At 44.0% G+C, this 25,836-nt stretch overlaps 1 long non-coding RNA gene across 1 annotated transcript; it reads left to right on the top strand.

Annotated features, from left to right (window-relative positions):
- Window positions 1-1,250: 1,250 nt before the first annotated feature.
- On the top strand, window positions 1,251-22,867 carry LOC144264818 (uncharacterized). Its single transcript, XR_013346109.1, has 4 exons — window positions 1,251-1,659; window positions 17,917-18,033; window positions 20,965-21,071; window positions 21,426-22,867. It is a non-coding gene; the product is annotated as an uncharacterized LOC144264818 (long non-coding RNA).
- The last annotated feature ends 2,969 nt before the right edge of the window (window positions 22,868-25,836 follow it).

The raw sequence follows: 25,836 nt of genomic DNA, 5'->3' as shown, positions 1-25,836 counted from the left end.
TGGGTAATAAGTATTTGGGGACCAAAATACTGGTGTGTTTTCTACTTAAGCTATTTACTGGGTCGGGACTGGCCAGGACCCATTTGTAAACACTGATGCTCCAAAAAAGGTTGAGGACCACAGGTATATGGCATAAATCCTGGACTTTTTCCTCCACAAGGACTGATAGGTCAAATATGGAGTGACTGTTCATTCCTCCAAGGAAATCCACACAATGCCTTCAAATGATGAGCCTGGGAGCTTAAATTCATAACTTTGCTAGATAATAAAAATCCTGGTCTTAACGAAGACACTGAATTTATGGTTTATTACAAAAATTTCTAACCCACTAATCCACACACACACACACACACACACTCTTATTTTTTTGTCCTATTACTGCAAAGGAGTTAACTGGCCACTACACCTGGAATGGTTTTCTACAATAGGTCTTAATTATTTACGCTAAACAATTTCTTCCACCTTGTATTTAGCTGTGATGCTCTGAGTACCTTTCCGAGACCTGAAGAAGAGGTCTGTGTAGCTGAAAAGCTTGTCTCTCTCATCCAATAAAACAGGGGTGGCCAACCTGTGGATCCAGAGCCACCTGCGGCTCTTCAGAAGTTAATATGCGGCTTCTTGTAAAGGCACTGACTCCGGGGCTGGAGCTACAGGTGCCAGCGTTCCGATGTGCTGGGGGGATGCTCACTGCTCAACCCCTGGCTCTGCCACAGGCCCTGCCCCCACTCCACCCCTGCCCTCCCCTGAGCCTGCCGTGCCCTCATTCCTATCCCTTCCCCCCCCCCCCGAGCCTCCTGCACATCACAAAACAGCTGATTGGGAGTTGTGGGGAGGGAGGAGGAGGCGCTGATCAGTGGGGCTGCTGGTGGGTGGGAGGCGCTGGGAGTGTGAGAGGGAGCTTATGGGGGGCTGCTGCTGTATTACTGTGGCTCTTTGGCAATGTACATTGGTAAATTCCGGCTCCTTCTCAGGCTCAGGTTGGCCACCCCTGCAGTAAAAGATATTGTCATAACCTCAGGGGTTCCCATGGGAAGGCAGATCAGCATTGTATGTGACTAGCCCTGTTGCAAATATCGCATAGCATTTTGGGGAAGGTCAAATGTGTGTGAGTGGAGAGTGGAAGTTTTCTTTGCAGAATACGAGAAGCCAGGGGGGAGAGGAAGAAGAGCAGAGAACGGGTTAACTCTACACTTCAGCTAGCTCCATGTGAAGATAAGACGCTGGCCCCAGCCCAAGCTCATGGGCTCGACAAGAAATCAGCAGCTGCCCAGCCGTGAGAAGAGAAGAACTAAGTTGAGCAGAGCTGCAGAGATAGCAGCAAAAACAGTGAGAGCAAATAAGACAGCGACAGCAAAGGCCAAGAGAAGAAAAAACAAAGTCTCCAGAGCCGGAATGTTTTGGGAAACCGAGGAGGCCACAGCAAGCCGGTTTGGACTGGCCCAAAGAGCACAAGAAGCAGAGGTCCCTGAGTGGAATACCACCCAGCCCCCACAAGGAGTCCAGGACTTAAAACCCTCCTGAGAGCTGGAGCAATTTGGAGATCAACAGCGGATCCTTGGATGACCTGGGCCCAGGACAGCACTCCCGTCCACCTTCCCCCCCCCCACACCCTTTCTTCTGATGTTACACCCAGTCTTGGCCAGTCTGGGTCATGCGTGTGTGAGTATGAAAGTGGGTTAGGGCTTGGGGCATTAACGCTTTCTTTCTTCCCCTGAGTGACGTGGGAGCATTCCCAACACTCTCGGCTGTTATTTTATTATTTCATTAATAAAACTTTAAAATTTAGACACTTGGTGTGCCTCGTCATCTCCTCCCCAAAAAAGATCCTGTGGCCCCAGCCTGATCAACTGTGGCCCCAGGCAGATTGGTAACAAAAATCTGTCACAATGTTACCTCACCCACCTTGTCTCTCTAATAAACTAAAAAAGATTTCACTGGAACTCTTCTGATGACCTGGGTAACTGATTGGTGGCTTCCCCCGTTGTGAATAACATACACATCCCAAGCTCATGCCAATGAAACCTTCATCCCACGCCACCCTGTCATGCCTTATTCTTCTGTATGTTACTATTGATGTTACTGAAAGTTGTTCCAATGACTTCACGATATAAAAGAATGATGCCTTTGAGATATTTGTCCAAAATGAGCTACTATCCAAAGGAGGTCTGCTTATTTTCTTTACTCTTGCCGAAGTATGCAAGCGTTAGCAGCCTCATAAAGATGGACTTGTTGAAAGCATGTTTTCTCAGTTTCATACATCACATTTTTGAAGATGTGAAAAAGTTATATAATAAGTCTATTTAATTACTGCATGTATCTGTGTGGCATACTTGAGGAAAAGCATTTTCACACGTGGGTGTAGTTTTAACAAAGAAAATGGAGTTAAATTTATACACTAGTAAGGTCACAGAGCAGCTTCAAACCCCTTCCCTAGAGATAGCATAGCCACAGTTTTGGATAGCACTTCACCGATGATCACAATGCTCTCGCTTTTTCACTTTAATACTAAAACTTGCAATTCTCTTTCCAAACATTAACTAATTGACTTCAAATGATAACTCAGGGTGCTTCCATTTTCCCTGTTTAAGGTCCATTCCTGCCCTCCATTGCATGTATGTTGGACTACGTAGGCAGTTGTGATCCAATAAACCAAGCACCAAACTTGAGATTAGGAAGGCTGGGTTCTAGTTTGAACTCTGCCATTGATTAGCCGTGTGACTTGATTTATGACAAATATTCAAAAGTAGCCATTGCTTTGTGACGTCCTTCATTCTTGAGAGCTCAGCATCAGAAACAATGTGTTTCAGATTTTTCAGTTCAGCCAGCAAGCCAAAATATCAATTATTCACTCAGCTCTACTTGCTCACCCAGCTTTTAAATTAGTTTGAGAGCTATCTAAAATGCTGCAGTATGTAAGTGCAAAGTATCATAATTGTTTTTCAGATGTGTGTCTCTTTCTGCCCATGCATTAGAGAGCTCATTTAAGCATTTCCTTAAGGAAAAAATCCCATTGCATTTAATAGACAAACTTTTTAATAGATCTTCTGAGTCATTCTATAGACATTATTATTCTTGTTATAGAATTCCATAGGATGCTTTTAAAAATACATACAGAAAGGATATTGTATTTAATATGTAGAGTTTTTGGAGTAATTTCTACATAACCTTGTTGTGGTGGTGGTTTATTAATTTCAGACAGCAGCACTAAGGGGCCCAAATTAGGGATGAGAGACACGTGCTAAGTACTGTACAAATAGACAGTCCCCGTTCCAGAGTTTACATGAGATGAGACAACAAATGGATGTAACAAACAGAAGAAACACAAAGAGACAAGGAGACAATTACAAAGAAAGTATGAAGCAGTGAACACAATACAGCAACTGCCTAACCATTGTTGAGGGTTTTTTGTAGACAGTAAAGCCAAGGGAGTTGAATGAGGACAATGAGGTGGCTGTGCAAATGTTTACAGGGACCTCTTTCCTTCCGTAGGAGATGGCAAAGGGATGGTATTTGTTGAAACATATGACAGATAGGCAATCAAGACTAGCATCGGTGTGAGCGGAAGTGGGAATTGACATCCCAATAGCGTATAAGAGACGATAAGTAAGGGTTGGAATAGACCAGGAAGGATGTCAACCCTATTGCATTTTATAGGTCTCTTCCATTCAGCTTTGTTTTCCAACATACGGCTACATTGTACATTTGTCCCACACAGCTGGATCAAGCTTTGGGCTGAGCATACTTTATCAGTTATATACTTTTTCCACTGCAATACATTGTTCACATTTTACATATGCATATAGTACCTCTGGTTTCCACAGGTGCATTCCCTTCTGGGGGTGAGTCTCTCTATAGGAGATTCCTCTGAAACCAATGGGAATTACTCAAATGGAACAGCAGAATTCAGTCTACTGCTATCATCAGCCCAATGATGTTAATGGGAGTTGAACTGAGGTACAATATTGCCCTAGAGCTGCTAACCTCTTGGAGAATTATTGTGTATCAATTTGGGATTAAAACCCTTAGAAAGAGACCTCACAAAGTGACCAGCTCATTTTTCAAGCTTGAAGTGTGAGAAATTTCAAAACCACACTTCTTGAGTTTTTTTATATAGATTGATACTATATATATATCTTATGTGCACCCTTACTCTTAGTCTCCCAGGTTTCCAGAGAAGAAATACATTGCCCGCCCCATTTTGAATGTTTATTTGGTCTTGTGTATTCATGTCATTTGTATAGTAGGGAAGTTGTTTCCTGTAATAGAGGGAATTTAATATGGTAGAAGATGGCTGCTTTGGGTAAATGGTACCAAGTGAATGCTGGAAATTGAGTCAACAGTGTGCCCTTGTTGCCAAGAAGGCCAATGGCATTTTGGGATTTATACGTAGGGGCATTGCCAGCAGATAGAGAGACGTGATCGTTCCCCTCTATTCGACATGGGTGAGGCCTCATCTGGAGTACTGTGTCCAGTTTGGGGCCCACACTACAAGACGGATGTGGAAAAATTGGAAAACGTCCAGCGGAGGGCAACAAAAATGATTGGGGGACTGGAACTCATGACTTATGAGGAGAGGCTGAGGGAACTGGGATTGCTTAGTCTGCGGAAGAGAAGAATGAGGGGGGATTTGATAGCTGCTTTCAACTACTGAAAGGGGGTTCCAAAGAGGATGGATCTAGACTGTTCTCAGTGGTAGCTGATGACAGAACAAGGAGCAATGGTCTCAAGTTGCAGTGGGGGAGGTTTAGGTTGGATATTAGGAAAAACTTTGTCACTAGGAGGGTGGTGAAACACTGGAATGCGTTACCTAGGGAGGTGGTGGAATCTCCTTCCTTAGATATTTTTAAGGTCAGGCTTGACAAAGCCCTGGCTGGGATGATTTAGTTGGGGATTGGCCCTGCTTTCAGCAGGGGGTTGGACTAGATGACCTCCTGAGGTCCCTTCCAACCCTGATATTCTATGATTCTATGAAATCAATGACAGAGCTATGTAGAAAAATCATAACAAATTTCACAAGAAAATGGTTTTTGAAAGCTTTCATGCTTGACAGTTTCTTCTAAACAAACTTTTCATCTTAAGGTCCCTATTTCCCAAAGCAGATAAGCAGCTATTCCTTGCTTAAAGCATAAGTGGTATTTTATGCAACTCTCAATTCTTTCCTGTATTTTGAACAGCGTCTGAGCAGTGAAGCAATGCAAGGATGCTGGCTTCGGTGCATGCTCTGAGTTCCAGATGAAAAGACAGGATCTCCTGACTTTCTATTGCTGTGACTCTAGTGACTGGGCATTTCTTAAATTAAAGCACCGAGACTCAACAATGAAGATCATAGAGTAGCTAATGAGCTTTATTGATCATGTCTGCAAGATCATTCATACTGCCCTCTCTAAACTCCCCAAATCCTATCTGAGCATGCATTGGACTCAGTATAAACACCAGGAACTATTCTTTGCAGGTAGCCTCTTTGGTAGTTGGAAAGTCCAGCCAGGAACCTGGAACTCACACAGAACTAGGTGGTCTCATGGTTATCATAGTGACTGGGACTCAGGAGACCTGGACTTGATTACTAGCTGCACTTCTGACTTCCCCTGTGACCTTGGGTAAATCATTTAAGGTTGTATTATGCACCCTAACTCACACATGTGATTCCACCAACTTGAGCAAGTGTTCACCACCTTTGAGCAAGGATTGCATGGTCTGTACTTCAATCTCTGTGCTTGAGTTCCCCATCTATAAAATGGGGTAATAATAATACTTCCCTACTTCACTCATGTGATGTGAAGTTAAATTGATAAATATCGTGGAAGTGTTCAGGCCTATGCTGACGAGGATTAAATATGTATAAAACACATGCAGCAACCTGTGGTAATTTACCTATCTTCTCCTAGTATAGTAAGTTATTATTAGCATACTGAAAAACAATGAAAATGGTTATAAGATATTTCTGAAGCCAAAGTTCACAGGATGTGGGGCGGGGGAGGGTCATGGGAAAGAGAATCAGAGAAGTAATGGATTGGATTACTTTTTAAAAAATGAATAGTAGATGGGGAATCAAAAGCAAGAAAAGAACAACCACCAGATAAAAAGAAGGAGAGGAAAAGTCCTGAAGTGCAGCCACTATCCATACATCAACGATGAAAGTGCCAGCCTGGAACAGATTTTAAGTGAAGTCTCCTGAGTCCCATATAAAAGAGTGTTCTGTTATGCTGCAAAACCCTGTCACAGCAGGGAAAGCCCCCAGTGTATAATGTGCCCTTCACACACAGTGACAAACCACACAGCAAGGCATCCCAGGCTTAATTAAAACAGTAAATAGCCAAAAAACATAAGTGGAGGGTGCTTTTGCTACTTGCAGATAGTTATGAGGGAAGATGGAGAAAATCACCACTTACACCTGAGCGCAAAGTGAATGTCACTTGTTTTTCTCAGATGTGGTCAGGTGATGATGTAACACCTTAGATCTGCTTGATACCTTGTGATGCCATTCAGAGCCATTTGTGCAGCAAGGGACAAACTCATCAAGTCACTGTGGTCAATATTCCCAACTAAGGTACCAAATAAGTCTACATTTGGGCACCTACACATATAATGGCCTGAGTATCAGAGGGGCTGAGTGACCGGAGCTCTGGCCATTTTTCGTTAGATGCCAAAAGTTGCAAAACATAGGTGGTCTGATGCAGGTCCTGCGGTAGTTTGTTTCAGTGCAGACAGTAGAACCCACACCTCCAAACGTCCATCCGTGTGCTTTAGCCACAAGATCATCCTCTTTCTTCTGGTGGCAGGTGGGAGGTTGGAACAAATAAAGATCATGGGTTTGTTTTGTCAGGTTGAGCATGCATGTGTCTTGCTCTGAATATTTTCATCCCCACTCCCTTTTAGGATGATAATGCTAGGCACAATGGCAGAAGTAGATGGCATAGGTGCAGAGGCCAATGATGGCCAAAAGAAGAGGGTGGAAGGAGGCATATAGGGTTGCAGGGGTCTGCTCCATGCATAGAGTGTGAGTGAAAGGAGATACAGGACATGACAAGAAGAGAGGGATGGATAGTTGCAAAGGAAACATGGGAAATACATTTAGGTCAAGAGTTTAGGCCTTTGCATGGACATTCCAGAAGGAAGGGATGCAGACAGCAGAAACAGAGGCCAGCCTCCCAAAAGGAGCAAGGTGAAGTTAGGGCCATTGTCTTCCATACTGGTCAGATGGCTATTAAACGGAACATACCCTTGCCACATCCTCCAGTGTGGGGCAGCTTCACACCATTCAATCTTCAAGGCTCTGCCTGAATGGTGCAACCAGTAACATCTTTTATTTTTAAAGCTTGCTGTGAGAGACCCTCTCGAGAGCTAAATCAGGTTAACTTCTCCTTTACACTTGCAGAAAGAGATTTATAACCATCTCATGGGTGACAAAGAAATAAGTTTCTCCTTCACTATTTTTGCCTGCTCAATTAATTTGACAAAATCCTCCTAAGGCCACTTTATTAAGATCAATACAACATTCAAAACAAGTAACTGCAAACTACCAAAGTGAATTAGAATTCATAACCCTAGAATGGATGCAATATCTGAAGCACAGGAACCGTTCCAAAGCAAGTCCTTTCCTAAAGTTCTTAGAAGACAACTACAAAGCCAAAGTAGGATCATATTTAATGCCTTCTCATAACTGCTACAGCCACAAAGTCGGAAAGTGTCCGTGGTACAATTGACTACAATTGCAGGCAAGTTTTCAGTCCTATTGGGTTCCGGGCAGGCAAGTTTATAGCGGTAGGACTGTAGGAAGGAAAGTTTCCCTGGATACAGAGATCAAGCTACAAGAGATAGTCTGTAGAAAATCTTTTATGTAACAGCTCAATAAATATAGCTTTTCTGAAGCATTCATCATGATAGTATCAAAAGTCCAATTGCAAGAGGAAAGGTATTAAATGAAGAGCAATTGTGTTTTGGATATTATTTACATTTTATAACTCTGGGATGTAAAACAAACAAACAAAAGCATGTCCCACTCTAAACAAACTCCTAGACTGAAGGCTAAGGTATTTATTACCCAAGATCTGGTTATAGTAACTTACTGCTGCTTTCAGATCTCACCATCGGTATGCCCACAACAAACATGTCCACCTAAGCAACTCATTTCATGCATTGAGGAAAAAAATTCAGATTCTAAGAAACTGACATACTTTACTATACCAGTAACTTGACAATGTTCCCCATTAAACTCAGTAATAATAACCTTATCCTGAGAGCTAACCAACAGCTAGATCTTCAGCCTCAGAGAGAGTGTTTATCCCAGGATTTGGATGTTACCTTATAAACAAGAACCACCCTTAGGTTGTCAGCTAATTTACTTCTGAAGGTCCCTGGGTAGCAGTGATTATTTAGACACTAGAGCATCCTGTGCTAATAGGTATACTGTTTCCTTCACTCTGTAGCAGGAGGTGCTGGGGAAGGTCTCAGGCAGAAGCTCCACAATGAGGCAGACACAGAGGGAGTTAATATCAGTGAGGGATAATACTGTTTGTCTTGTGCTGTGTAACAGTGTGTGCTGAGTCAGGAACAAACTCAGCACCCAGCAGTATATATTAATTGGGACCTAGCTGGAAGACAGGTAGTTGACAGAGGGGGTCAATTAGCTGAGTAGAACTATAGCTGTAGGGCTCAGTGAAGGGGAAGCAATCTCAGCAGATAGGATTATATAAACTGACAGGAAGGAGCCTGAAGGAAGGCAGAGGATGAAATGCCTGCAGCTGGTATTGGGGAGCCCTTTCACCAGAGGCAAATATGGAAGCTGGCTGTAGAATGTAAGTACATGAAAATAACACTATAGGCTGTGGCCTGCTGAATGAATATAGGGTGACTAGATGTCCCAATTTTATAGGGACAGTCCTGATTTTTGAGCCTTTTTCTTATATAGGCTCCTATACCCCCTGTCCTGATTTTTCACATTTTCTGTCTGGTCACCCCTAAATGAATATACTGAAATGTGGTGGTAAAGGAGACTTGGGGTGGGTGTGGTCTGTGATGAAGGCCTGAAAGGACTCTCACGGCTAGTAAAGTTTCTTGGTTGGGGTAGAAGGAAACAGATCTCTCTGTGCTTCTTTTGCACCGGTATCCTGCATCTATCTTGGATCAAATAAACCCTATGGCCAGAAGCTCCAGAGATGAAACAGCTCTCTACTCCCATCTAGAGGTGACAAAAAGAAAAACTATGCCAGAGCTGTATTTGCCCAGGCTACCTACCCACCATTCCTTTAGTGACCTTTGGGAGTCACCATGCTGGTTCTGACTATGGATTTTGGGAGGTAGTAGGTGTGGTGCAGAAGCCTTTTCCAAACATTTGGGTCTTTGCTCAAGCATCTAACATGTTTTTGGCTCCCGTCCTGTGAGGCATTAATAGGGAGAGACCACACAGACTAAGAACTTTGCAGCAAGAGGCAATGCAGAGGATCGCTGCAGAGCTCAGTGGACTCTAATGGGACCCTGCCTACCCAGCACTTTAAAGCTAAATAACTAAGTTGGGATGGGTGATAGGGCCAAGCACCTCCCTTGGGAATGGAGATAGGCCTACAAAGAGGCACTTGGTTTACTGCTGGCTGATCGATGAGTGGGTTAGGTGATGTGACAAAGGGGCATTCCCACCAGTTGGTGGGAAGGGACTTGGATGGACCATTGATCCCCCAAAGTTACTGGGGTGCGGGGGTTATTTTACTCTGTGTGTGTGTACGTGTGTATATATATATATATATGCATGCACACCGTTTTTTGTGTTTTGGGTTTTTTTTCCCCTCAAGATTATGACTCTTCCCCTTCCCCTAACAAAGATCTCCCTGCTCATGTATGGTCTGAGTGCTGGGCTGGGGGGGGTGTGTGTGTGTGTGTGAAGAGTTCTGCCTGTAAATGGCACCTCAAGAAGCTATGTTTAATTTTCCAGTGTTTCTGGATGGGGCGAACGTCAGTTTAATTATTTGTCCCAACGGATCCTAGACAGGGGGTGGCAGTTCCCTTGGAGGGATGGTGGGGGAGTGAAGGGAGAAACTCCAGGCTGAGGAGTGTCCCAGGGGTTCCTAGCTGCTCCTGGGCTTGCTCCAGCCCCTGGGGTCCCACACCCTGTTCCCCCAACCTGATCCTAGGCTCTACAGTGGCTCTACAGTGGCTCCAGCCCTTCTTGGCCCTGCTCTTGCCTCTGCTCCACCAGGGTTTGTGTGGGCACTCAGGTGCACACCCTGGCTTTGGTGCCCCAAGCCTAGATATACTGAACCTGGCCCTCTGTGCTGTCTTGAGGGTTATGTCAGCATGAAATGTTTTCAGCTAAGCTGTAAGATTGGACTGGATTTCATGACTCCAAAATCACTAGTATGCCCAAGTATGTTTAATTTTCAGCATCAGTTTCTTGGCTTCCCCCAGCACACTCCTTTACCTGCACTCCTCCCAGGCAACAGTATTCCAGGCTCCGTTCTCCCAGGGGTGGGGTCACTGTTTGTGTGATGTGGGGCACAGCATTTGGCCACAATCCCATGGTCCCAGCTTCCCACCCAGTGCAAGTCTAGAAGGAGAGAGCAGGCTGCCAGGGGGAACTGATCCCTGCACTGCTGCAGAGCCTGGCACAAGGACCAAGAACAAGTGTTTGTGTCACCTCTGTCCTGGGGTTGGCAGGCTGGGACTGAACTCCTGGAGCAACTTAGAGCAGCCTGTGGGGTGTCCTAACTTGTGTCCCCTACTGCCTTAACCCAGCTCTTGTGGCAGCAGGGAATTGCCAAGGCAAGACCCAAGACTGCCCTGATATGTCATCTCATCATTGACATGTCCCTCTGTGCTGGCCTGACCCAGAATACACTTAGCCCTGGGGGTTCCTGTAGCCATTGTAGAGCTAGAAGAGCTCTGCACTTGTCAGAGTGCCTGCTAGGCCAAGACAGTTCCCTGTGAGGGCAGAGCAGACACCTTTTCTAGATGGCTGGATCACAGAGGGGAAATCCCTTCTTTAGAGAGCCTTCCACATGACAGGGTGGAGCACTAGTTCCTTGGCACCTAGACCCACCTATGGTCTAATCTTTTGCTTGCAATAATTTGATTTTTTCCAAATCAGCTCTTGGAGTACTGCTGGGTAATGACTACTCTGTGAACAGCTAGGAAGCCATGTGTGATTTGCCTTACTAGCACATTTCAAAGTCCTTCATCTAGCCAGAAAGTACAGGAGGGGAAAAAAATTACTCCCCTATGCTAGGTGCAAGAATTGTAGAACCATAGCTGTCAAAAATGCAAAAGGTATTGTGAGGTGCCATCAAAATAAACACAGGGTCCGAGCTCCTGTGCTAAAACTGGAAAACAAAATGCTCGTTAGAAAGACATACACACATCCTGTCAAATCCTTGAACAAGCTAAAATGTGCTAACATCTGCAGCTGTAAAGAGAGTGCATTATAAAGTGAGACTGTAGGGAACTAATAGGAGAAATGAGCATGCAATTGGGACTTGAACTGCTGAGTCATAATCTTGTTTCAGCTGCTGAGTAGCCTTAGGAAACCAGTTTGCTTCTCAGATCTTGTTATCTGAAAATGGGGATATAGTATTTACCTACAGACCTACCTTGCAGGAGTGTGGTAAGAATTAGTTAAGGCTTTGAAAATGTAAATTGCTAAGTACATAAATGAACTGGCAAATGTCTGTGTTCCACTGCTCCCTGCTAGATAGAACTGCAGAGCATTTCTGAATCCCACAGGCCTTTTAAAACTGGTGGAGAGTCTCCGTGAGCTCAGGTTTTTGGGGCCTCTACTTTGATGCAGGAGAATGCAAATTCTGCTCCTACTTCTGTCACAAAGCTCTGAGTGTCTGAGGTGTGTGGCAGTGTGATAATCATGAAGTCCTGGGTGGCTGCAGATTTGTGACGTTTATTATAATTTACATGTGACTGTTACCCACAAGGTGGGTGACCAACTTCTGTTGGTGAAGAAGGCAGAGCTCCGTCATTAGCGACCAACAGTGGTGTTCAGTGGGTGGCCATTTGGTGGCTTAGGTTGTTCACAAGATCCAATTTGACACTTATTGGAGGTGTCGGCAGACACACCAGAAATGGACTGTTAATCTAAACTGAACTACTCCTCTAACTCCTAAAGGTGGGGCCTCCAGATTAGGACTGAAGCACGGTGATGAGAGAGTACAGAGTACTATACCTGCACTATTGCTACCAGTGCTATGAGTAAATGGAGAACTTCATTTCCTACCACTGCTAATTAACCTCTCATGAACTGTACATTCCTTTGGAAAAATACCTTTTTAAATGTGCAATTGTTTTGCAAAGCTGCTTTCCAATAGGCTCAAAATGAACCTAAAACACATATTGCACATAGTTTGAGACACTCCCGTCAGGAGACAGGGAGAATACATCATAGCTTTCTCTAGCATCTTTCATCCTCCAGGTATCTGAAATCACTTTAGAAAGTAATGAGTTCGACACTAGTAATTTAAAAAGTGCCCAGATAGCTGACACAGAAATTCATGTAATAATAGAGTGCTTGACTGGAAACATTTTACAAACCGGTGGAGTGGGGGAGATTTTAGCTCCCAGCCATCCTCCTGTTCCGGAAATGAAACCTGGCTGCTTTCTTCTCTAGAGATAACTTACATGTTCAGGGCCAGCATGGCAAAGAGGCTAGAAGCCTTCTTCTTACTTTAAGTAAGAACTGTGATTCTTCTTCACAGCCCTGATTCGGCAGCCGACGTCAAAGGAACCCAAGCAGGTGCTCAAATGCTCTGCTGGGTTATGACCTACATGCATAGTTTCCCTCAGATCCAGGGGCGTGAGGCCCCTCACCTGGAGGCTCCCTGGGGCACTGCAGCATTGGAACTAGGTCCTGCCGCTCAGGAGTTGATCAGTCCCTGACCGAGTCGCAGTCCGCAGGGTTTGTTAAGCACATCTTGTAGTTGCAGTACCACTAGTTTCAAAACACTGCAGCAAGACCTACTACGCCTAGGGCCTCTGATGCCCCTTTAGAGGCTGTTCATCATCATGCAGTTCCCTTTCCAGTGACAGAGTGCAGATGTGAAGTATTTTTCTTTTATTGCCCTCTTTTCGTCACGTGTTAGCTTTCCCTGTTAGCTCTGAATGAGCTTTTTCATATTGAGTCAAGAAGGATAAACCATTCCAGTGGAGAGAAGAGCCACTCTGCAGTTATTCTTTCCCTTCCCCCTCCTTCCCATCTTTAACAAATGTTTCATTTGTTCATCAAATTAAGCCCACTGAATCTTTGTTAGCAGCAGGTGCAATAGTTCAAGCATATGCTAACAGCCGATAACTCCCATTATGCCTCACGCATGGGACAGAAAATATTAATTTTACAATTGCAGGCAAAGAGGAACTAATTGGAATTAAAGCAGAGGGAGAAGGCAACCAGCTTTTACAGTATCTTAGGTATCAAAATGGAGGGGGGGGGAGACAATAGGATCCGGATATAATAAAAAAGTGGGGCTGGAAGGGACGTCAAGCAGTCACCTAGTCCATCCCAGTGCTCTGAGGCAGGATTAAGTATAGCTGTATAAATAGGATATAGGCTTTCATTGGGATAATCCACGTGGATTATCCCAACTTTTTTTTTAGGAATTTTGTAATTAGTAGTGGGTGCTAAGCTAGGTAGGAAGGTAGGGTTTCTGGCCATTAAGAGTAGAGCAAGTCCTGACTCAACATACTTGATCCTGTTTAATTCCTCCCCTCCTCCAGTTGGTGTTTCTGCCAGCTGGTTCATGATACTGATCCCTTCAGACCAAGAATGGTGGTGAATACTTGCCTTCCTGTACTGAGGGAGTATACTCATTCCGAGTGTTCACCTACTGTAGAACACATGGACCTGCACACAGGAGTAAAGTTCATCCCATCGTTTTGGTACCATCTTCATGGTTCCAGAGATCATGAGTTCAAATTCTACACCTGGACCCAGAAATGTATCCATGGGTGGCATTGCCATGTTGAATTGCTAACGGTAACTTCCCTTAAAATGAGAGATTAAACCTCTCACCCCATCCTCAGGCAACTCCACTGGTTCACTATGCATTTCATGATCCAGTTTAACATTGCTCCTTTATTTCCAATACTCTCCATGGACTTTATATTTCTTTGTTTATAAAGTGCACCAATAACCAGCCTGATCCAGCCTCTCTCATGGCCCTTGCCACTCTCGCTCTACTCCCTCACCTCACCAAAGCCTAGCCCACTATATGTCCTATCACACAAACTAGCCACTTTTGCTTATGCTTATATTTCTCTGCTTCATTGACTTTCCATCTCATCTTCAGCAGAAGAGTATCTTTCACCACCTTGCCTATACATCTTAATTTCATTTACATTCTGCTAGTATCCATTATTTAACATTGTGAAATACAGAATTAAATATAACAATACAATTTGTATGAAGGAGATTATTCAGAGACACTTGTTGGGGGAGGCAGTGTTGCCTAGTGGATAGAGCACAGCACTGGGACTCAGGAGATCAGGATTCCTTTCCCAGCTCTGCCACTGGCCTGCTGGATGAGTTGGCTTACCTCTGCCTCAGTTTCCCTATCTGTAAAGTGGGGATAGTGATGCTGACCTCCTTTATAAAGTGCTTTGAGATCCTCTAATGAAGAGTGCTGTACAATAACTAGGTATCATATAAATCCATGTCTTTTGTTGGACCATTTTTGGAAGAGCATAGGGGTTAATGCCATTGTCCTGCTCAACATTCCTTCTTTCAGTAACAACTCAGTTTTAATACCTTAGGTCCAAATTCAGAACTGTTACATAGGAGTAAATCTGGAGTCACTCCATTAAACTGAATAGTGTTAAAATCCAGATTTTTTTCCCTTGTGTAACTGAGATCAAAATCTGACATTGTGAACTATTCTGCTTGCATGGGGTCTGATCCTGCAAAGACAACAGAAGCTGAGAGCATTCGACGCCTCATACTATTGGGCTAATAATAGCTGTTGCATTTGCTTGGAGGGTGTCCCATTTTACTAACCCTGTCCTAAATCCTTAAGCCAGCCCTCTGCACAGGGACCAGAACTTATTTGTTTGGCATGTGTGCAGATTTGTCACACCTTCATTACAGGCAGGAGTGCTGATAAGAGTTCTCTATTTACTGCCCCCAGCCACTTGACCTGGGTCAGGGTTACAAAAGGTTGGCACCCCTCTCACATGACAGAGATCAGTATCCACTCACTCCAGTGGCTGCTGTCAGGTTAGGCAGCCAGTGTGCTGAGGCCACAGCCTATCCTGCAGGCCCAATGTTGTCTCCCTGCTTCCTTGTGCTCCCCGTACATATGCCTGTATCTATCAGTTGTCTTTTGCCTGATGCTTAGATTGTAATCTCACTGGGGCAGGGACTATCATTTTGTTTGGTGTTTTGTATTTGTACAGTTCCTAGCACAACAGGGTCCTGGTCCAGGAACAGGGCTCCCAGGTGCTACTGCAATATATTAAAAAAAAAAAAAGTGGAAGCTGCCCAGCCTTCAATTGCCCTACATGATTCAGCCTTGCCGTACAGATGTCTGGATTGGATTGTAACCCCATTACCAAATCATGCAACAGCCTTGCCGTATCCTGGGAATGCCGACAGAAGGGCTGTTAAAGGGAACTCAAACCTGTATGCCAGTGGCGGGGTGTATAACCCCTTTAATGGCTGCTACTATGTGGTTAAATGGGCAGAAAAGTTATTTCCCTAGCTGGGAGACGCAGTGCTGCTCCTAGAAAGAAAGCTTCCAGAGAGGAGAACTCCAGAGGTGAGGAGGAGGTCCGAGGGGGGAGACCTCCCCCCAAAGCTGGAAGAGGCTCACTCTGAAAGTGGCTGCATGCTGCCACCAAACCTGAGGGGGTTCAGTGTCAGGCTGAAGGCAGGAAGTGGGCCAGGAAAACAGCAGTGAGTCTATGGAAGCAGACTCTAGCTGTTTAATTACAGGGTCCCTGGGCTGGACCCCAGAGAAGAGGGATAGTCTAATTCCCCGCAGGGAAGCAAAAACACATGACTCTGATGGGGATGAGAACTACTGAGCCCAGCTTGGGGATGAAGGCCTGGGACAGTCATTAGATTTCTGCTTTATTGGACTCTTACCCTGGAAGCAGAGGGACCATAAGCAATCGGGCCAGAGGGCTGAGTCATGAAAAGACTTGGTGTGACCATTAACAGGGAGGGCCAAATCCAAAGAAGTTACACCATGCTTGGCCAGGAGGGGGCATGCTGGCCAATGAGTGACCCCTCTAACAGTGCCACACTAGCTTAATGCACAATTAGTTTTTAAACTGCACTTTTAAAAGGAAAGTGGCATTACTGATGCTCAAAGGTCAGCCTGTATGTAACTAACCCGCTGGGGGGGGGGGGGAAATGCTCAGTTAATTCTTGAGGGAAAATATTACACTTACGTTGTCAAGGCCAATTTTTGGTATTATCTGTGAAGTACATGTCACCCACGCAAGTTAAACAAGCTTAAGGAGCCAGAGTAACTGATATGAGGAAGGCAAATCACACCCAGTCAGAGGATAGTGAGCGAATTCTTGGGACTCCTATAGTGGGTTGTTTGTTTTTAACTGAGGTTAAAAGGAGCGACTGCCAGTCTCCCATGGGAGCCCAGCAAGCACAGAGCAGAAGCCTCAAAACAGAACATGACTAATGTGGAACAAGGACCCTATAGTCTCACCTCATGTGAGGAGCCCCTCTGAACTCAATGGGCTACTCATGTCAGAGCTACAGGTTTGGGCTCTCGCTCTGCAAATGTACAGCTTGCTCTGAGTCAAAGTTGCTGATGTCTTGACAAAGATGCAGGCAAGAGAGTTATTAGGTTTGTTAGAGCCAATAATGTGCTAGATACTCTCCAAAGAGAAAAGAAGACCCAGTCCCCCTCACCAACACCCTGAGGAGATCAGAGCCTAAAGCCAGTCTAACTCTTGACACTAATTGCTCAGAGTTCTAGTTTGCATTCACCATCTCCCACTCTCTCATGCGCACAGAGAATGGCAACATGAAGAGCTGTCTATGCTGGGGGTTAGGTTGGCATAGCTATGACTCTCAGAGATGTGGCTTTTTCACATCTCTGGCAGACAGACGTAGCTCTGCCGATGTAAAATGGCAGCGTAGACCAGCCTGTAGATGTGTGAGCAGGCATGCGGAGGCTTGAGAGAGACTTACCAGCGCAGGACTAGGCCACATAGGTCAGTATTGAACAAATGACCTAGGACACAGTGATAATCTCATGTATCGATACCACCTGTTACTGACCCCATTCCGCTAAGTCATACAAAAGGCCCTGAAAGGTGCTCTTTACTTAGGCCAGGTCTACATTAGGAAACTAGGTCCTTATAACTACAGTATGTCACTCAGGTGTGTGAGAAATCCACACCCTTGAGCAACACAGCTGAACTGACCTAACTCAGTGTAGACAGCGCTAGGTCAAGGGGAGAATTGCCCAGTCGACCTAGCTACTGCCTCTCGGGGAGGTGGATTACCTACACTGATGGGAGGAAGTATCTTCACTGAACGCTGTGGCGCTTAAGTATAGACAAGCCCTTATTTTAAACATTGCAGACTCTATCAGCCAAAGACTGCTAAACTGGGTCTACAAAAAAAGCCAAGTGTCCCTGTTCTTAAGAATGGCCACATTGGTCTACCCAATGTACCCATCTAGCCCAGTATTCTGTTCATTCCCTTTGAAACGTCTGGCACAGGTCACTGTTGGAAAACAGAATAGACAATCATCAAGTGATCCATCCCCTGTTGTCCACTCCCAGCTTCTGGCAGCTAGGGACACCCAGAGCATGGGGTTGCATCCCTGATCATCTTGGCTAACACTGAACCATCTTTTGCACCCAAATTCCAGCTTGCATGCACAAGTGAGGATTCTGTGTGACCAAATGGGAGCAAACAGACGTGATTGGTTTTTTGTTGTTTGTTTTTTTTTTTTCCAGGAGAAGGCTCCTCAGAAAATGTGCTCCTTAGTCTCTGACCTTCCTGCAGCAAGTAGATGTGAGGTTCTCCGTATTCTAATGTATTTTCTTCCTCCCACATGCTTAGGAAAGAATAAGGTGATGTTCCTTTTCTGACATAATCATATTATGTTTCTAGTTATAGTCTGTAAAACATAATAAACCAATCCAATTTATAAACCAATACCATTTGCCCAGCATTCTTCGTCCAGAGATTGGAAACAGATTTACAAAGATGGATAAGCAGGGATGTCTCTGTTCTCCCAATGGAGAAAATGAGGCACAGAGAGTTAAATGACTTGCTAACTTTGTACTGCAAGTCAGTGGCCAAGCCAGCAGTTGAACCCAAATCTGCCCCTGCTATTAGGTGCTCAAAGGATCTTGGATCTTATGTTTAAAGAACATGCATCATTATCATAATTATATTAAACGCAGGAGATACTTAATCGGGATCCAATTAGCCTAATAGCAAACTGCAATACTGCTGCCTAACTGGGATGGTAGTAACTAAAATTTCACTTAATATGGATGCATTTAGGTAATATTAAAGGGAATTCACCTATATATTATGTACAACACTCTGAGTTCCCATCTGTTAACACAGAAGCTGCCAAGTAAAGATCAAAAGAAATACTGATTAAATGTAGTCAGTGGCGTTAATTTTTGTATGTAAATTCTACACAGTATTTCATATTAGCTATTAGGGGTTTTTTTTAAATGCCTCCTTTTCTGGCAAGCAGATTGGCTGTCCACTCGGATGTTCTAAATAAGGATTCTGCCATAGTCCAATAGTTAATGGAGTGACTGTTGCTATATATCATTTGAAGAGATCACAACACCATCATGTACTAGGTGAGGAGTCAGATGAAAGAGGCAGAGGCACCCTGGGAAGCATCAGCTGGAGCATGCAGCACAGGGCCTTCCATTGTTGTGATGGCAGGTGGATCAGGCTGGAGGTGGCTGAGTGGATTCTCTACTATGGGGGATGTTACCATAAAGTAGCATTGAGCTTGTGAAATAAAAACATCAGTGGGAGTCTCAGGCATAGGTGTAGATTCAGGTTAGTGTTGTTAGCGAGTTAAACGTGGCCAGAGACTGCAATGTTTAGTGATGATGATGATGCCATGAGTTATCGGAATTACTGAGCTAAAGAAATCCCACACAACTGTCCCCATTAAATCACTATTAGCAGCACTGGGCTTGGGTCTTCAAGCTAGATCTGCTAGAGACAAAGGAAAGGAGGCCATAACTGAAAAGGCTAAAATTCACCAGGAAATGAAACCTTTGTTTTCTTGTTTTGCTGTGCCTGCATGAACCTAGATACTCTCGCTGGTTAGCCAGCGAGGGTAACATGTCCCTCTAACTTGCGATATGGACTTACTAAAGAGCAGATTACTACATAACTCCCAGCACTGCTGCACTAGAGTCTCATGGAATGGTCAGGCTTCCTCTGACACCAAAGATGCTGTCAGTGCAGAAGCCTGAAAGCACATGGATGATACAAACAAAGGAAACCTGTTTCTAATGCACCTGAAAAGTTAGTGTTTCTCAGAGGATCATCCCCACTGTGCAACCTTGCATTCAAAGGGAATTGTTGCAATCAGTAACGTGCTTTTTATTTTTAAACCATTGGTGCTGACACTGCAATAAAAGCTGGTCATATCTCTAACTGATGTAGCCAAAGCCCCCCAAAAGATTTTATTAAATGTCTGTTTTGATAGTTCATCTTTGGCTTAGGGCTTTATCATTATTAATTTGTATTATCTGTGGCACCTACACGCCCTAGTCATGGACCAGGATCCCATTGCGCTAGGTGCTGTACAAACAGAACAAAAAAAAGTCCTTGCCTCAAAGAGCCTACAATCCTAACCAGTCACCAAAAGGGAGTCAGACAGCTTTAAAATGAAGATGGGTTCTGGACAGGTCACATGACTAGTTAGATACCCAGCCTTTCACCTCCACAGCACCACCTCAGATTGGTAGTGACTGGAAGTTGACACGCATTGAGCATTTGGCTAAGACTTTGGTGGCCTCAGACCAATTCTCAGACAGGTAGCCACAGTCTCAGAAGTGGCAAATTACTGGCCCTTCCATGGGTTTGGGGGGATAGTGTTTGGAAACTTGTATTGCTGTTCTGTGCCTAAATGAAGGAATTCATTCTCCACAGGTGTCAGTCTTACACCTGTCACTGGCATGCAATTCAGTAAAAAGAGCTTATATAAAGGGCACCAAAACATGTCATAATATTAACTACTCTTTCAAGAAGAGTATCTTTCAAGAAAAGCCCAGTCTTACAAGTTGGAGAGTGACTTAGGATCAGTCATTCTCAAAGCTTCAGCTGAGCTTGTAAAAGGTTCTTAGGATCATAGCAGTTAAAGATAAGAAATATTCAATTACATCAAGTCCCTCCCCTAGCAAGGGGAGAATATAGTCCCCAGGAATTGATAATGTCACTAAAAGACAGAATATCCAGGATCCCAGACTGAATAAAGGATATTTCTCTGGGGTCCTTTATGCTTTTTCTTTTTCTCATTCTCATTGGATACTTTTATAAGCTATGAAAAGAGAATGGGAATTTCTAGGCCTTTCTGTAAATGAAAGGTTGGAGCACCTTGCTCCTGTAAAATTAAAATCTACCACTTGGGAAACCCAATTACAGCTGTGTAAACTACCAGGATCTCCTTTATGGCAGAGTTTTGTTGTATAAACAGTATTATAGTTCTAATATTTCCTGCTTTTATCATGGAGGCGGGAAATAGCCTTTGGCCTTAACTAAACAGAGGGATTTGGCCGTGGTATAACTCCATCACTGTAGTTTCAAACAAGGGTAAGCCATCTTGGTGCAAGATCCATGTTACACTGGCCCAGAATATCTATCCTGGGATATTGCAATGAGTGTAGAGCCACACCAGAGCAAACAAAGCCCTGTGTAGACACAGCTTTTGTGAGAGGGTGAAGGATTATTAAAGACAAGAAGATGTTGCTCCAAGAGGTTTTAGCATCTTACAAAGGCTGTACATTATTTTGTAGTTCTTCCATTTGCCAAAAACTGATCAGGAGAGCAGAAAACAAAGCCAGCTGCTGTGAAGGGTGGTCTGGAATACTCAGGAGAATACTTAAAAAGAGAACAACAAAAGGTAAGCCTTGTGAGACTCAAAGGTACAGAAATCAATTCTGCCTTTAAATGGTAGGTGGGTTTGGTTTGGTTTTTAATTCAGGGAGGTAAAATGTCATGCTACCAAGCTGACATTGGTCTCTTCTGACCACATTGGGAAGAAGTGGCAATACTGGTGGATCCCATCAGTCTGAAGTAAGATCAAAGCTGTATAGAGAGAGGTACTGTAAAATGTTGGGTACCAGATCTAAAGGAGCCATGCATACTTGCACCAGCTGAGTATCTGGCCCATTTCATACACACCCTTAATGTCTTACATAATCAAAGAACAGTTTCCCCAGATGTTTTAATGGAGTGCTTGTCGGTTCATTTTTAGGCCCTGTCCACAATGGAAGCAGAACCCCCAGTTTGGGGAATATACCTCTGGTCTGGACCCAGCGTACAGTGTGCTCTGGAGGGCTGGTTGGTGATTTTTAATAACCATCCTGTAAGATTAAGTCTGATAGCAACACACCCCTAACTAACAAGACAAGTACAGTTGTTCTGCAAGCCATATTCCAGCTATGGATGGATGAGCCTAACCAAAGCCCTAAGTGGTGATTTGAATGAGAGTTCACAGCACCAACCCATCTCTATAATGGGCCAAATCAAGCACCCTGGAATATGGGAAACTTCAGATTTGGATCCAGATTTCTATCCCCCATTTTTAAGTGTTTAGATATAGAGTTTTGGAGTAGGCCCATCATAGAGATATGGTATAAATGGAGTCACTCCAATGAAGGCACAGCAGCTACACTGATGTAAGACCAATTTAAGAATAGAAATAGGCCCAGAAAGTTCACATCTGGGTTTCTTGATCCATAGCTCAGACCTGAGCTTTATGGGTGGGTGCCATCTCTACTTACAACAGCAGTGTCTAGCTGTAACCGTATTAGAACAGTTTCAAGCAAGGTTACCAGCGCTTTGGTGTGGACACTACATTTAATAATAGCTATTGTCTGCTTTTTAGAAATTGTTTTCCTCTTAGAAGATAAATGAATCGATAACTGCATAAAACTCACTCCCATTTCTCGTTTGTATTGGTGGTTGGCTGTTTTTAGAGAATGAAGACTCTCTCCCATGCAAAAAATGTAATTGTATAAGGAAGATTTGTTTCAACACAGATATGCAGGAGCCATTCCAAAGAGACTTTTTTTTATAGATCACAATGCAACTATAGTAATCATGCAGGGAAGTTAATGGCACCCAGCTGAATTCTGCAAAGACATTACAAAGAAGAGTCCAATAACCTGAGTGACAAATTAATCTTACAGTAGAATTATTTAAGTCTTCTAATCTGTTGAGAGAGGATTTACTGGCGCAATACTACACAAAGCTGTGGTACTTAAATGCACTTATAATTTGTTAGTATATCTGCTTTAGAAAATGTTCATCACCAAAATTTGTATGACTGTTTGGTTGGGTTTTTTCCCCATATGAAGTTTTATGGGTAGAAATAATTATTCTCACTGTCACTTGTTAACCCCCATTGCCCCACACACTCTCACTCACTCTGTAACAAAGCCCTTCTCTAAAGGTAAGCATCCAACATAAATTCCCACTCTTGGGTCACAGTTTCCAGCAAATGTTGTAAGAGCACTTTACAACAATTTGACTTATGAACCCCAGGGGAGAAGAGCATAACTGGGGGTCAATCAATTCTGACGCCTGGAGCTGGCAACAAAAATTTCCCCTGAATGCAAAACTCCAGGTCCAGCATAAAATATACTTGTGCCAAAGAGTCATGAATAAAAACATGTCTGGTTTATAAACGTTAAAGGTCAAAGCCTTATTTTTTCTTCCTCCCGTTTATTGCAAAACTGGAACATCATTACTCACAAAGGGAGTTAAAAAAGAGGCAATTACATTTTTATCTTAACTCTGTACGAAGTCAATTAATATATTGTGTCAGTTTCAAGAAATATTCAAACAGTTTATTTAGCTGCAGTTTTTGCCTGAAAAGCTGATAACTAACATCAGCAACTGAAATTCCTGATCCATCAAAGCACTTAAGTGGGTGCTTAACTTTGGCTTCAGTGGGACTACTCACCTGTTTAAATGTGTGTAAGTCCGTTGCTGGACTGGGACCTGAGTCTCCACGTGCTCTTCTTGTCAAGCTTCAGGCAGAGTGCTCATTACATCCTGATGTTGCTTTGCCATGTTTGTGCTGTGATATTACAGCAGTTTAGAACTGTTCAGAAAAAATTCAAAGCTTTTTTTGGTCAGAATGTGCTAATACGTCAATCTAAACATCCTGTGGGACTGTGTCCCCAGCCCTCTTAAAGGGCCAGTTCACCCTGTGTCAAGCAAGAAACCTGAACATTTCAAGACAAAAGCAAGCAAGCCAAGCAGAGTGACTGTGTGATATGCAAGACTATGTGATGCAATATCTGTGATGCCACTGGATTCTTGTGGTGGGGTTGACAGTGGGGTTGACAGTGGGATTTCGGCACTGTTAATGTCCTCATTCTGGGGGAGCTGAGAGTTTTTTTCACTATCAAGAGATGCATTTCACCACATTAACACACACAACTTACATTTATAGTGTGGGGGCTGTGCAAAAAGCCTCTAATAGTTATGCAGTTTGTTAGCTCATAGCAGATGCAATGTTTGCTCTTTTGTTAAGGCCCTATCTGGAAAACCCATTTTGACTGGTATGGGATACCTCAAGGGAGGAAAGTTATGTGTATACAGGGGTGGCAGGCTTGTATAATTTTTGGTGGTGCCTAGAATGGGTCCAAGACCCACCCCCTGCACGCGCACACACACACACGCTTGCCTAAAGCTCTGGGAGGGAGTTTGGGTGTGGGAGGGGTGCAGGTTCTGGGAGGGAGTTTGGGCACTCGGTGCGGGCTCTGGGCTGGGGCAGGGGGAGAGGGTGAGGGATGCGGCGCTTACCTCAGGCAGCTCCGGAAGGCAACCCGCATATCCCTCTGGCAGCAGCTCCTAGGCCAGGGGATCTCTGCACGCCGCTGCCCGCAGGCATCACCCCCACTGGCCACAGTTCCTGGCCAATGGGAGCTGTGGAGTTGGCGCTCAGGGCGGGGGCAGCATACACACACACACCCCTTCCAGGGGCTCTAGTGCCATTCCAGCCGCTTCCGGGAGCAGCGCAGAGCGAGGCCTAGCCCCATTGTGCTGCCGGTGGTGGCCGGGTTCCCCCAGGGCCCTTTTTAAATTGCCTGGGGGTGGCAGGCAGGGCCAGGAGATGCTCCAGGAAAGGTGCACAGATGGGGCAGGAGGAGAGACCCAGTCGCAAACATTGGTGGAGCCGGGCCCTGAATATTCCTGGAGCATAAGCACCACAGGCCCATATAATTCGCCACCCCTGTGTATATAAACAGTTCCAGGGTTAGGGCCTTAGTTCTGCATTCAATTTCTGTGCTTAGGAACAGACTTACTTTGACTATTTCAAGTAGCATTATATACATTGAAGATACCAGCAGTACACACACCCTTTTAGATTTAGCATAGCTAGTTATTGCTGAGTGATTGGATGATCTAAATCAGGAAAGGTAGGTATAGGGTTCCAAGTCAAACTGAGTATATCACCACTGATTAAATATACCTTTCATGAGCAAATACCTCCTAACTACTGAAGTATTAAACAAATACATTTTTAAAATAGTCTTTCCTTTGTATTTTTAGTCTGAAAATTAGAAAAAGGAGACTATGTGCAACAGTCAATGGCAATATATAAGGTCAGAAGAAAACTCTGACATAGCAGCAAACTGCTTTTTGAAACAGCACCTCTTCCATATCTCTGGGCCCTGATTTAGACTGTATAGCCAAGCCATTTATAAACCAATATTTATTTCTTTATCACCATTATCGGGATTATGGAATTAATTGTTCTGGGAATATTGGATACTCATTAAATAGTATAATGAAAATATACTACACAGGGCCACAATTATGTTTATTACACTTATTAGAACAGTAGGATAATGTCCTCAAAGTTATGATCTGTCTTGGATGGTATAGACCCAACAAATTCTGCATCTTGGCAGGGGGTTAGCCTAGATGACCTTTGCGTTCCCTTCTAGCCCTATGGCTCTATGATAGCCTTATGCTTACTTGTGACCAGCAAAGACAAATGTGGCAAACCAAGTTCTGCTCTGATTTATACAAAGAGTGGAATTTGGCTCTCTATCTCTGCTTGTCATTTGGAGTATACTGAGGGAAAACTCTGGTACTGGAAATTAGTTTCAGTGCCCACTCTTTCCCTGAGCATCATTACTGGATCAGACACAATTGTCTGCTTTTTTTTTTTATTATTATTTTCATACTCCCTGAAGTGACAGGTGTCTCACCACAGTAACTGAGAGCAGAGTACAATGCAGTAAAAATTACTGCACAGATAACTATGCAAACTGGAAAAAGAGAATGCTAAAGGAAACCTCACAAAGCACCATTCAGTTCAGCAAATAGCAATACATGTTCAGTGTTGTAGTGTTTATGTTGGCAAGCACTTTGCTTAATGGCAACGGAGAGACCCATTAGTTAATAACAACATCTGCGTTTTATAGAGCACTTTTTATCAGTAGATCTCAAAGCACTTTACAAAGGAGGTCAGTATCATTATCTTTATTGTACGGATGGGGAAATGAAGGCATAGAAAAGGGAAATGACTTGCCCCAGGTCACCCAGCAGGCCAGAACTAGCCAAGCATCCAAGTCTTCCGATTCCCCGGTCAATGCTTTAGCTACTACACTACACTAAACATCTTGATAAGTTGATACCTAACC

Source organism: Eretmochelys imbricata, chromosome 5, assembly GCF_965152235.1.
Source record: "Eretmochelys imbricata isolate rEreImb1 chromosome 5, rEreImb1.hap1, whole genome shotgun sequence".
NCBI classification, from domain to species: Eukaryota; Metazoa; Chordata; order Testudines; family Cheloniidae; genus Eretmochelys; species Eretmochelys imbricata.
The sequence above is the reverse complement of the archived record's forward strand: the minus strand, read 5'-3'. Positions and strand labels throughout refer to the sequence as shown.